At 45.8% G+C, this 12,770-nt stretch overlaps 1 pseudogene; it reads left to right on the top strand.

The window, feature by feature from the left end:
• The first annotated feature begins 9,577 nt into the window (after positions 1-9,577).
• LOC137206352 (large ribosomal subunit protein uL6 pseudogene) lies at positions 9,578-10,254 on the top strand (annotated as a pseudogene).
• Positions 10,255-12,770: the final 2,516 nt, after the last annotated feature.

The raw sequence follows: 12,770 nt of genomic DNA, 5'->3' as shown, positions 1-12,770 counted from the left end.
GTGCCGCCAGGGAACCTGCAATGGATGCCTGCCTGGGCGTTGCCCGGAGAGAGCTTCCTCCTCCCCAGAGAAGGAGGGGTGGGGGCCAGGCCCTCACGTTCATGGAATGGACCCGCCTCAGCATGACATCACAGGCAGGAACATTTGCAGCGAGGCTCAGCTTTTGATGGCTTCGTCAAAGCTGAGGCCAAAAGCATCTGGGGCAACAGTCGCCCATATCTCCCCCCGCGTACAGCGCACACGCCACGGCTCAGCCATCTCCCTCCTGCCCAGCACCCAACCTCGTGCACCTGCCCTCTCTCCGCCTCCACTCATCCTTCCAGGTACAGGTATCACCACCTCTGTAAAGTCTTCCCGTACTTTCCCTTACCCCAGGAAGTTGGAGCTTTCTCTCTTACAGAATTTCCATCCCCAATACAATTTTTTATCCATTTATCTGTCTCATTAAACAGTGAATGCTTTGAGGGCAGGAATTGTGTCTTACCTCTTTGTCTCCAAACTGGGGTAGGACTGCATACAGTGATGGTATTTTGGGAAAGTTTATGGAGCTAATCAAAACAATCACGATCGTAACAATGGCTAATATTTGACTGAGCGCTTATAGTTGGCCCGGGAATCTGCTGAGCACTCCACACACATCAGTTTGTGGAATTCTCACAGCACAGGTATTCGTACAAATAAGGGAATGGAGGCACAGGGCACCATCCCTATGGGTCCCATTCTCATGGCCCCAATCACTAATAACTGGTGGACACAGGCCTGCCCCAGAGCTCGTGCACTTAACCACTGTGCAAACTGCCTTTCAGATGGAAGCTTTTCCCCAGAGGCCGAGTCCACGTGCCCCTGAAGAGGTCCCCTCTGGTGTTCTCTGGCTTCAGGTGTTCTTGTGCCGGGACAGAGGCGGGGGCAGGGGGGAATGCTTCATCCCCAGAGCCCTGGGTAGGTAGCCACACGGCCAGGAGTTACTGACTCTGAGAGACAACGGCTCCACGTGCAGGTTGTGGAAACGTTTGTCCTTGATATGCCCTTGTTCTTCTCAAGCTGAGCTCCCAACCTCAGGGCTCTTCTGATCTCCCTTCTGGGCCCCTGAGTCCCAGCCCCAAGCATTGCACAGCCCATAGAACGTCTCCCTGATGATAGAGGTGTCTCAAACTCAACATGTCCCTGCTGCGCCTGCACCCCAAGGGGTGATATCGGATAGACCCCAACCTCTCCTGGTGTTGAAGACTCAGGAGAGAGGTCTGGGCCAGAGAGAGACATGAGGGGGTCGGCAAGGGTGGTTTGAGGTCACATGGAAGAAAAGAGGAAGAGAGTTGATGATGGGACCCTGAGACCTCTACATTTAAGACACAGCTGGTGCACAAGACGGAGCCGAGACAAAAGGTAGAAGCGGCACGAGGCTCCATCCTCACGACTCTCCCAGTCTCCCAGCTCTCCTCCCTCCCATCCCAACTCCAGGCTCTGCCCGGGAGATGTCTCCACGAGGAACGCCCATCACAGACGTCCCGCTGAGATGCCTCTGGCGGCCCCCCCATCACCTCAGTCACATTTGTCAAGTCACAGGATCTACCCTACAGTGGTGACTTTAGGTGGCCCACAAACTTAATTACAATGCCAAACTCTGATCTCTCTCTTTCTCCACTAACCCTCCAAGACCAGGTACAGATGTCACCATCTCTCTGAAGTCCGCCTTGAGCCCCTCGCCTGCCCCAGCAAATTGGAGCTTTAAGTGCCATTGACTGACAGGACAAGAACGCCATTCCATTCTTCAAGGTGCAAAGACATCAGTTCCCAGCGTGGGGCTCATAGGTCTCTAACAGTCTCTAACGGGTGCTCAGCTCTCTTGCTGCCTCAGAGGCCGTAGATTTCTAGCTATCAAGCCAAATTTAATTGCATCACCATGTTTACACTGCCTGTGTTTTCTCAGTTACCTTCTGCTTATTGTAAGCAGTAACGGTGTTTCCCTTAGTCACTGGTTGGACAGTGTTTATTCATTTAACAGCTGTTTATTGAGCACTGCGTTAGTGTCCTGTGGGTGCTGTACCAAACTACCACAAAGTGAGTGGCTTAGAACCACAGAAATTTACTCCCTTACCGTTCTGGAGGCCAGAGTTGTGAAAGGAGTCTTGTGGAGCTAAAATCAAGGTGTCGGCAGGGCTGTGGTCGCTCTAGAGGCTCTAGGTGAGAATCCGTCTTCTTGCCTTTTCTGGCTTCTAAACTGCCTTCCTCTTCAGGGCCAGCAGAGTAGCATCTTGCTTCAGTTGTCACATTGACTTCTGCTGCAACCAAGTCTCCCTCTGCCTTTTTTTTTTTTTTTAAATAAGGATACTTGTGATTATATTTAGGGCCACCCAGAGAACCCAAGATAGTCTCCCCATCTCAAGATTCCTAACTTAATCATGTCTGCAAAGGCTCTGTGTGCCACAGAGGGTAACATTCACAGGTTCCAGGGATTAGGATGTGCACATCTTGGGGGGTCCATTATCCAGCCTCCCACAACTGCTTACTCGCTGCCAAACACTGTTGTAGCAGCTGGGGATGCACGTGTGGGGCAAGCAGACAAAGCTCCCTGCCCTTGTGGAACTCACACCCTCCCAGGGGGAGCGACAGACACAGAAACAATCTGCGTAAGAAGTGAGTACCTTGGATAGCATGTCAGAGGGTGAGAAGTGCTATGGAAGGAAGAAAAATGTAGAGCATGGTAGAGAGGGTCTGGGAGTCTGGGGGCGGACAGAGGGGCCAGTCTCTGTGTTATGTGGTCAGGGGAGACCTTTGTGCAAGGGTATTATCTGAACAGCTTGAGGGAGTCATTCACGCAGACATATCCGGGAAAATAACTTTCCGGGCAGAGGGAAAAGTCAGGACTAATGAAGCAGTTTCCTTTTAAAAGAAATTTATTTGCCACGGAATAGTAGTCAGCCATAAAAAGGAAGGAAGCACTGATACATCTACAACACAGATGGACCTCAAAACCACTATATTCAGTGAAAGAGGCCAGCCACAAAGGCCACGCATCGTGTGATTCCATTTATATGAAATAGTATAAGTAAATCCACGGAGGCAAAGTAGGTTAGTAGTTGCTGGGAGGAGTGGGAGGGAAGAGTGGGGAGTGACTGCTCAGTGGGTACAGGGTTTCCTTTGGGGGTGATGAAAGTTTTGGAACTGTACTGAGTGCCACTAAACTGTACACTTTAAAATTTTAAGTTATGTGAATTTTACCTCAATAAAAAAAAGTCAAAAAAATCATTTGAATTAAAAGAGTGAGTTGGGCTTCCCTGGTGGCGCAGTGGTTAGGAATCTGCCTGCCAATGCAGGGGACACGGGTTCAAGCCCTGGCCTGGGAAAATCCCACATGCCGCGGAGTAACTAAGCCCGTGCACCACAACTACTGAGCCTGCGCTCTAGAGCCCACGAGCCACAACTACTGAAGCCCACGTGCCTAGAGTCCATGCTCCGCAACAAGAGAAGCCACCGCAATGAGAAGCCCGTGCACCGCAACGAAGAGTAGGCCCCGCTCACAACTAGAGAAAGCCCGCGCGCAGCAACGAAGACCCAACGCAGCCCAAAAAAAAAAAAAAAAACAACAAATAAATTTATAAAAAATTAAAAATAAAAAAATAAGAGTGAGTTGACTTAAAGAAAAATGGTAAGTGAAACTAGAAAGAAAAGCAGATTGCACTGACCACAGGAGTCAGGATAACGGAAATTTCTGGAGGGGTCGTGGGAGTGGAGGCGATCAGAGGTCTCCATGTGGAGAACTGGCTGTCAGTGATCTCCTCTTCATCGGGAATACAAACGTGGGTGTTTGCTCTCCTGTATTTTAAAACCACATACACTTTCTATGCACACCTCTATAGTGCATGATTTTACAGAATTTTTTAAAACTCAGAAAACAAAGAGAATGATGAGTAGGCAGTAACATAGGTATTGCATGGATGTTTATAACATCCTAAAAGCAACGCAGTGTTCCAGGAAATGCCTCCAAGGGGCAAATATCTCTGTGGCTCTGTCCCCTCCCTCCTCCACTGAGGCAGCCCCGGAGATGGCCGGCGGGGTATCCCCCAGGGTGGGTGACCTGGGAAGGTCCCCACCAGGCCCAGCTCTGGCCTAGGCAGCCACAGCCGCCTCCCAGCAAGCCAGAACTGTTCCAGCTCCTTCTTTCCAGAGGCAGGACCAGCCCCGAGCATCAGCAGGATTCCTGAGACACATGCTCTAATTGCAGGCTGAGGGCTGCATTCATTCATTGTGCCCAGCTGGAGCTGGGAGGAGCCAAGGGAGGAGGTGGAATGAGCTGACTGTTCACAGCTCCTCCCCCGCCTCCAGGAGCACTCCTGGAGCAATCTCCCCAGCCATGTCTGCTCACATCCCGGGCCAGATCTGCAGGTGTTTGTTTGACAAATTCTGTTTAACAGCTCTGCTAGTTGACTAACTACATGTACTCAGGAATCTGACAGTTGTCTTTTGTGTTTTTTAAATAAAATTATCAAAAATACAAATTTGTATTTGTACAAAAGTAATAAATCTTGTGTTAGGAATCTTGTCACAAGTGCCAAAAACCTAACTCACACTGGATTAAGAAAATGTTGGCTCATATCATTGGAAATGCGTCACTAGCTTCAGGTATGGCTGGATCCAGAAACTCGAATGATAAGATCAGAACTCTCACTTCCTGCCTCTCCTCTGTGCTCTCCTTCATGTTAGCTCTATTCTCAGACACACTCCCCCCTACAGAGTGGAAGCCCCAGACATGTGTCCCATCTTTCACACCCCCAAAAGGAAGAGAGCTTCTCTCTTACAACTATTCCAAAAAACAAAATTATTTAATGGTTTTGCATTGGACATACTTGAGACTTTTTCTTGAACCAACCACTGCAGCCAAAGAGATGAAACACTGTGATTGTCCGGGCCTGACTTGTGTACTTCTTTCTTTCTTTTTTGTTTATTCCCCACTCTGCGCAGCTTGTGGGATCTCAGTTCCCCGACCAAGGATTGAACCCAGGCCATGGCAATGTAAGCCTGGAATCCTAAACACTAGGCCACCAGGGAACTCCCTGTGTACTTATTTCTGTATTAGGGGAGCATCCTCCCCCCAGAAGCTACACTGAAAGAGAGTGGGGTAAGGGGTGGTTGCTCAGGAGCCGCTACGGTGCTGCTATCACAAGAAGGAAGAATGGTGGCTGAGCAAACTAGCATAGATCCTCACCTGAGCAAATTGAACTTGAACTGTGAATGACCCACTCAACCGGAAGACCTCACAATACCTCGAGTTCCCTCACTCAGATAGCTTCATCTCCATTCCTCTGTAGCCACCCACTCCCAAGGCTACACCTTGGATAGAAACATACCCCTCATCCCTCCACCTTTCCTACTCTGTACTCCCTCCACCCCTGCTTCTTGATCCAATCCGATTCTCCAGACTCCCTCAGCCTTCCCTAGCCACTCAGCTCACCAGCCCTGTTCCTTGTCTTCCTTCCATCCTAGACCCCATGTTCAAACATTGCAACCACCCCTTCACCACCCTCTTCATCTTCCAGCCTCACGACCCTGGTCAGTCCAAATGGGAGGTTCTCTCTTCCTACTAGTGGGCTCTCCAGTGGGGACAGCCATGTTTTTATGCCAATTGTATATATTTATGGTAACAGTTGTTACTTAGCATAACGCTTCTCAAATTTTGATGTGCGTATGATTCACTTGGAGATCAAATTTAAAATGCAGAAGCTGATTTCTCAGGTGTGAAGTAAGGTGTGCTGCTCGAACCGGCTCCCAGGTGAGGCCGCTGCTGCCGGTCCTCAGGGCACACTTTGAGCAGCCAGACCTTAGCAATACTTCAGTGTTCCTCCTACTTCGCTCCAGGGAAGAACCACCTGGGGGTGCTTGTTAAATATAAACGTCTTCAAGTCTCTTCCCTGGTTTGGGTTGGAGGCACAGAGACCCTGTGATTCTAACGCATTCCAAGTGACTCTCCTGGGACACTTGGGAAATACCGCAGTCTCACGGTCATTTGGTTGTATGACGCATTTTGGCTTCCAGACCTCATCTATCACCCATCCACAAGCTCCACGCTTTCCCCATCACCCCCACCTTCAACACGTAAGCTGGCCCTTATCTCCCAGAGAAACCCACCTCCCCAGGTGGGCTGACATAAACTCTCCTGCCAATAAACTTTAGTTATATCCCCTCATCTTTTTTCTTTTCCCTTCAGTCTTTGAGAAAGAGGCACCTCCTCTGAAGGTCCCGCCGGCCTTCCTCAGCCACCTTGTTCAATTACAGCTCCCCTCCATGCTCCCCTTCAGCCTCTGCCAGCCTCCTGGGCCCTCCTCTGCCTGTGAAATCTCTCCTGTCCTAAAATCCCACTCTCCTGATACCCTACCTTCCTCTTCCTTTCACGACCAAGCTTTGTTTTTGGTCATGTCTAACTACATTCTACAACGCTATCATGATAGAAAAAGTGATATTTTTAGGTCATTAAACTTATTTTTAAAACTTTGTAAAAGCTTTTTTATTTTGAAATTATTTTAGGTTTACAAGTGAGCCACAGAAATAGTACAAAGAGTTCCCGTATACCCTTCCTCCAGCTTCCCCTCGTGAACATCTTAGAGAACTGCGGCATGTTGGTCAAAACTAGGAAACTGATGTTGGTGCAGTACTATGACCTAAACTACAGACTTTCTGATTTCACCAGTTTTCCCACTAATGTCCAAAAAGTGTATATTTTTAATTAGACAAGGCCTACAATTAATCATTCTTTTAATAATTAGAAAATATAAATATAAAAAGAGAAAAAAATCATGGTCACCAAAAACCACCATCCAGGCACAACTACAGCTAACGTTTTGTTGCTCCTCCTGCAATGCTTTACTCATATAAATCAATTTTTTTACAAAAATATGCTCACCCTGCCCTGCAATGCGCTTTTCCCGCTAAACACTATATTGTAAATGGCCTTCCGTGTTTAGTAATTATAGCTCCAGATATAATTCTTATTGTATTAAAATTTTTGTTTTAACTTTTTGGTAGTCAATAGATTCACATGGTCCCAAATTCAAAAGGTAGGAAAGGGTATTTAGCAAAAATATAAATCTCCCTGCCATCCCCATTTCCTCCTCACCCAATTCCTTCCTCTCCCAAGTTATTATGTACATCAAAAAATGTCAAAGGCTGAAAGCAAATTCCGGGATGAATAAACCATTGGTTTACTCAGTCAACCCCCATTACTGGATACTTAGGTTGTTTCCACTGCTTTACATTACAAAGAACACTTTGATTTAACAACTGTATGCCTCCTCCCTTGTCCAGCTGTCCAGTTATTTCCTTAAGATAAATTGTTAGTGGAGTGGCCAGGTCAAAGTCTTGACATTTGTGGGGAGAGGGGGTAGGGTTTTTTATTTCGAATTGCTTTTTCCAAAGATTATACACCACTTCCTACACCCAGGCCCACCCAGGCTATCAGACTATACCAATCAGATGGGCCATAGTGATATTGTTTTAATCTGTATTTCTTTCGTAACCAGAAAGGTTGAGTCATGTTTATTTGGTATCTATGTGCAGATGAATTTCTTGGAAGATGTCTTCGGATGACTACCTCCACTTCTTCCCTCCCCATTGACTCCTGACAATATGGGGTCCAACTTCATCCCTCCCCAACCAAGATGCAAAGCCTGGCACATAAGTAGCCATTCAAATGATCCCTTCGCATCCTCATCCTATTTAATTTCTCTCTGTCATTGAACATTACAGACGAGGTCATCCTTTAAAAAGAAAAAATTGTTGTTGTTAGACTGAGTCTTTTTTTTTTAATCCAACTTTGTTTATAGAATTCACAATCTTATGTATTTGAGTTTTGACAAACATACAGTCATGTAACCACCACGACAATCATAACATAGAATATTTCCATCACTCCAAAAGTTCCCTTGTGCCACTTTGTCAGTTCCTCCCCAGCCCCCGTCACTGGCAACCACTAATCTGCTTTTCATTACTATAGTTTTGCCTTCTCTTGAATTTTATATAAGTGGAATCATACAGTATTTGGGTTTTTGTTTCTGGATGTTTTAAGATTCATCAATGCTGCTGCAAGTATTAGCTCATTCCTTTTTACTCCTTTGTACGGATATGCCACATTTTGTTTACCCATTCCCAAGCTGATGGACTTTTGGGGTGTTTCCAGTTTGGGGCTATTTTGAATAAAGCGGTTAAGAACATTCAAGTCAAGTCTTTCTGTGAACATAAAATTTCATACTTCTTTGGTAAATCCCTAAGAGTGGAATTCTGAGTTACTGTGTAGATGTTATGTTTAACTTTGTAAGAAAATGCCCATGTGTTTCCCAAGGTGTCTGTACCATTTCACATTCCCACCAGCAGCCTATGAAGGTTTCAATTGCTACACATCTTCGCCAACACTTTAAGGTGATTCACAGCCCCACAGTGATTGGTTCAGAGCTGGACATGTGACCCAGGCAGGACCAATCAGAATGAATCCCTTGATGAGTTGTACACTGGGAAGGGAGGATCACATTTTCTTTGATGTGAATGAGCTGTCAAAGCAATATAGGCTTGGGGTGGTGCACTTGGTATTGTTGGTCTTTATAATTCTAGCCATATGAATAGACTTGCAGTGGTGTCTCACTGTGGTTTAAAGTGCCTTTCCCTAATGACTAATGAATTTAGCATCTTTTCCACATGCTTAGTTGCTACCCACATACCTTCTTTGTTTAAAATTTTTAATTAAATGAAAATTAGGGTTACACATGCCATGGTTTAAAAATAATTCAGGGACTTCCCTGGTGGCCCAGAGGTTAAGACTGCACTTGCATTGCAGGGGCGTGGGTTCAGTCCCTGGTCGGGGAACTAAGATCCCCGCATGCCGCACGGCACGGCCAAAAAAAAAAAAATTCAAAAAGTACAAAAGGGAAAAGTAAATCTTCACATCTCTGATAACCCTGTGAAGGTGACGGCTGAGGAAACTGAAGCACAGGTAGCTTTTCCCCCAGTTACATAGCTAGACAGCGGTGGGGCTGGGAATTAAACCAAGGCAGTCTGGCTCCAAAGCCAGCCTTATCCATTTTTACATAAATGATAGCACATCCTGTTCTATTGTCCTTCTGATGTTTTTCACTTCAGATATCTTAGCTATGGTTCCAAATTAGTACTTATTGATCTCCCTTGTTTGTTTTAATAACTCCATATATTCCACTGAAATGCATATATTCCACTGAAATGATGTCATTATTAATTTGGCAAGTCCTCTATTGATGGACGTTTAGGTTGTTTCCAACCCTTTGCTACAACAAATAATGCTGCAATGAATATCCTCGTACAAACCTCTCTGTACCCATGTATAAGCATATCCATCCAGTGGGTTCCTAGAAATGGAATCACTAAGCCCAAAAGTGTATATCTTTACTATTTTAAAGTGTCTATTTCCCCACATCCTCTCAAACACTGTGTTAAGCTTTTCCATTCTTGCCAGTCTGGTAGATTTTTTAAAAAATGCTACCTCTTCATTGTTTTATTGTACATGTCTTCATTATGAGTGAGGTTATGTTTTCATGCCTTTAAAATTCAATTTCAGCTCTTCGCCACATCTACTGCAAGAATGAAGACCATTCTCAGCAGTCAGACTGTCGACATTCCAGAAAATGTCGACATTACTCTGAAGGGACGCACAGTTATTGTGAAGGGCCCCAGAGGCACCCTGCGGAGGGACTTCAATCACATCAGTGTAGAACTCAGTCTCCTTGGGAAGAAAAAGAAGAGGCTCCGGGTTGACAAATGGTGGGGGAATAGAAAGGAACTGGCCACTGTTCGCACTATCTGTAGTCATGTACAGAACATGATCAAGGGTGTTACGCTGGGCTTCCGTTACCAGATGAGGTCTGTGTATGCTCACTTCCCCATCAATGTCGTTATTCAGGAGAATGGTTCTCTTGTGGAAATCCGAAATTTTGGGGGGTGAAAAATACATCCGCAGGGCTCGGATGAGGCCAGGTGTTGCTTGTTCAGTATCTCAAGCCCAGAAAGATGAGTTGATTCTTGAAGGAAACGACATTGAACTTGTGTCAAATTCAGCTGCCTTGATTCAGCAAAAGCCACAACAGTTAAAAACAAGGATATCAGAACATTTGTGGATGGTATCTGTGTTTCTGAGAAAGGAACAGTTCAGCGGGCTGATGAATAAGATCTGAGTGATCCAGTTACAGAGACCGCAAGGGGCCAGGTTCACATGTGATATTTTAAAAATGAATAAAAGCTCTTTTGACTTGGGAAAAAAAATTCAATTTCATTTCCTGTGAATCAGAATTCTCCTTAAGATGTCTGGTGGTCTCACAGCTAGGCCCTAGTTTTGCTCTCACTTCCCTGCTTGTTTTTTCCTTCTCCATCCTCTCTGCTGGCTTTCCTTCCTCCATTTTTCCTCTCCAAATGGCAATTCTCTATGGTTTTCTCCTTAGTCCTCTTCTCACTCTACTTTATACCCTGGGGTGTCTTGTTCTTGCCCACAGTGGACATTGTCCCTTGTTATTTACAATTCTCATTCTCCATCTTCTTTTATTTTTGGCCACGTGGCACAGCTTGTGGGATCTAGTTCCCTGACCAGGGATCAAACCTGGGCCCTTGGCGGTGAGAGCGTGGAGTCCTAACCACTGGATTCCCAGGGAATTCTCTCATCGTCCATCTTTATATAACTTTCTGTGAGCTCCAGATCCACATTTTCAATTGCCTTCTAAACATACCTACCTCGGTACCCTTCAAACACCTCAAAAGTCTCTATATTCAAAACTGGACTTGGTCTCTTCCCTCTCCAAATCTGTTTATCTTCTCCAAATGTCAACTACTGGTGCCTCTATCTATGCAGTTCGTCAGGCAAAAAGTTGGAAGTCATTCTGCCTTCACTGTCAGTCCAGCCAGCCCTAGATGCTGGGCAGGCTTAAAAAGAGAGTTGACACCTGAAACTAACACAACACTGTAAATGAACTATACTTCAATAGAAATTTAAAACGTTAAAAAAAAGAGAGAGAGAGAGAGCTGCTCCAATGCATTGGGCCAGAGCCATAATTTAAACATCTACATTTTGCAACACAGGACTTCATCTATGGCTCTTTGAAACCTCCTTTGGCCTACATTCTTCTCCACTTGATCCCATGATAACCCTTTTATTGCTAAATCTAGCTGTTTTGATGATATCCAAGTAACTCCTTTTATCCTCAGATTTTTTACTGTGATTAGGTATGGTTAGTGAGTGCTGAAACTTTTCACCTTCTTGAGGTGGCCTTAGGCCTCATTTACAGACGCAGCATGTTGGGGAAGACCCAGATATTCTGTGCTATGTCCCAGCCAAAGGGAAGTCTGGGAAGGCACAGGTCCAAGCAGGGAGCTTTCATTTGCTATTGGCTGCTATATACATGGGGCTCTTAGAGATAGCTAAAGATATACCTCCAAACTGGGGCAAAAGTTTTGCTCCTCTTATCTCCCCCAGACATACTGCAAATTAAAAAAGCAAGCCTAGATAACAATAATTGTTAACATTGATAAAACTTTACTGTATGCCAGATACCAGCCTGATATATCATATACATAATCTCATTCCATCCTTGCAACGGCCTACAAAATGGGTACGAGTCTTATTCCCATTTTACAGAAAAGGAAACTGAGGCTCTGAGAACTTAAGTAACTCTCTTTGACTGCAAAAACCCTAGGCTTAAACATTTCACTACACTCCAGCATAGTGGTTCATTGGCGTGGAACCCTAGCCAAGGAGAAATTAGCCACAGACACAACATCGAAGGGTCTGCCCAATTCCCAGCACCGGCTGGCTCCTTGCCTGAGCCCTGTAGAACAAATTCCTGTTGGCTGCTATCAGGTGGTTCCCAGTGCAGGCTGACCTCAGGGCACCAGCCCGGTTAGGAGAGCTCAGTTCCCTCTACCCTAGGACTTATCTTGCTCCCTGGAGCTGAGACAAGGCTCCACCCATCGGTGTTCCAACATTCTTTCTGATCGCCAGCCACCATCTCAGGCCTGGTTGCTTCAAGCTGGCCATTAATTCTCTCAGTGAATATTCGCTATATAATTTGCGGCAGGCACTGAGCAGGAGACAAAAATAGTGCCTAGCACTGTGCCATACATATACTTGGCTCTCCATAAATAATTTTTTTTAATTTTTAAAATTTTTTATTGGAGTATAGTTGATTTACAATGTTGTGTTAGTTTCCATAAATGATTTTTAAATGAATGAATAGGCACTGCTTAGTGTAGAGGTAGAATTCCAGGTGTGAGTTCCATGTCAGGCAGAATATGAGCATTTCGAAGAGCACAGTACAGGGTATCTACTTGAGGGAACTTCCCAGAACACTTCCTAGAGGAAGTGGGACTTACGTTGAAGGGCTTGGTTAGCCAAGTGAAGGAGGATGAGGCAAGGGAGAATAAGAATAAGAGGAGGGCTTCCCTGGTGGCGCAGTGGTTGAGAGTCTGCCTGCCGATGCAGGGGACACGGGTTCGTGCCCCGGTCCGGGAGGATCTGGGCCCGTGAGCCATGGCCGCTGAGCCTGTGCGTCCGGAGCCTGTGCTCCGCAACGGGAGAGGCCACAGCAGTGAGAGACCCGCGTCCCGCCCCCCCCCCCAAAAAGAAGCTAAAGTGCTTTCCAACGTGACTGTACCAATTTTCACTCCTACCAATAGAGTATGAGAGTTCCAGTTGCTCCACATCCTCATCAGCACTTGCTAATTTCCATCTTTTTTTTTAGTCATCCTGGTGGGTGTAAAGTGGTAACTCGTTA

Source organism: Pseudorca crassidens, chromosome 15, assembly GCF_039906515.1.
Source record: "Pseudorca crassidens isolate mPseCra1 chromosome 15, mPseCra1.hap1, whole genome shotgun sequence".
Classification (NCBI taxonomy): Eukaryota; Metazoa; Chordata; class Mammalia; order Artiodactyla; family Delphinidae; genus Pseudorca; species Pseudorca crassidens.
Note: the sequence above shows the minus strand (reverse complement) of the source record. Positions and strands in the feature narration are given on the sequence as shown.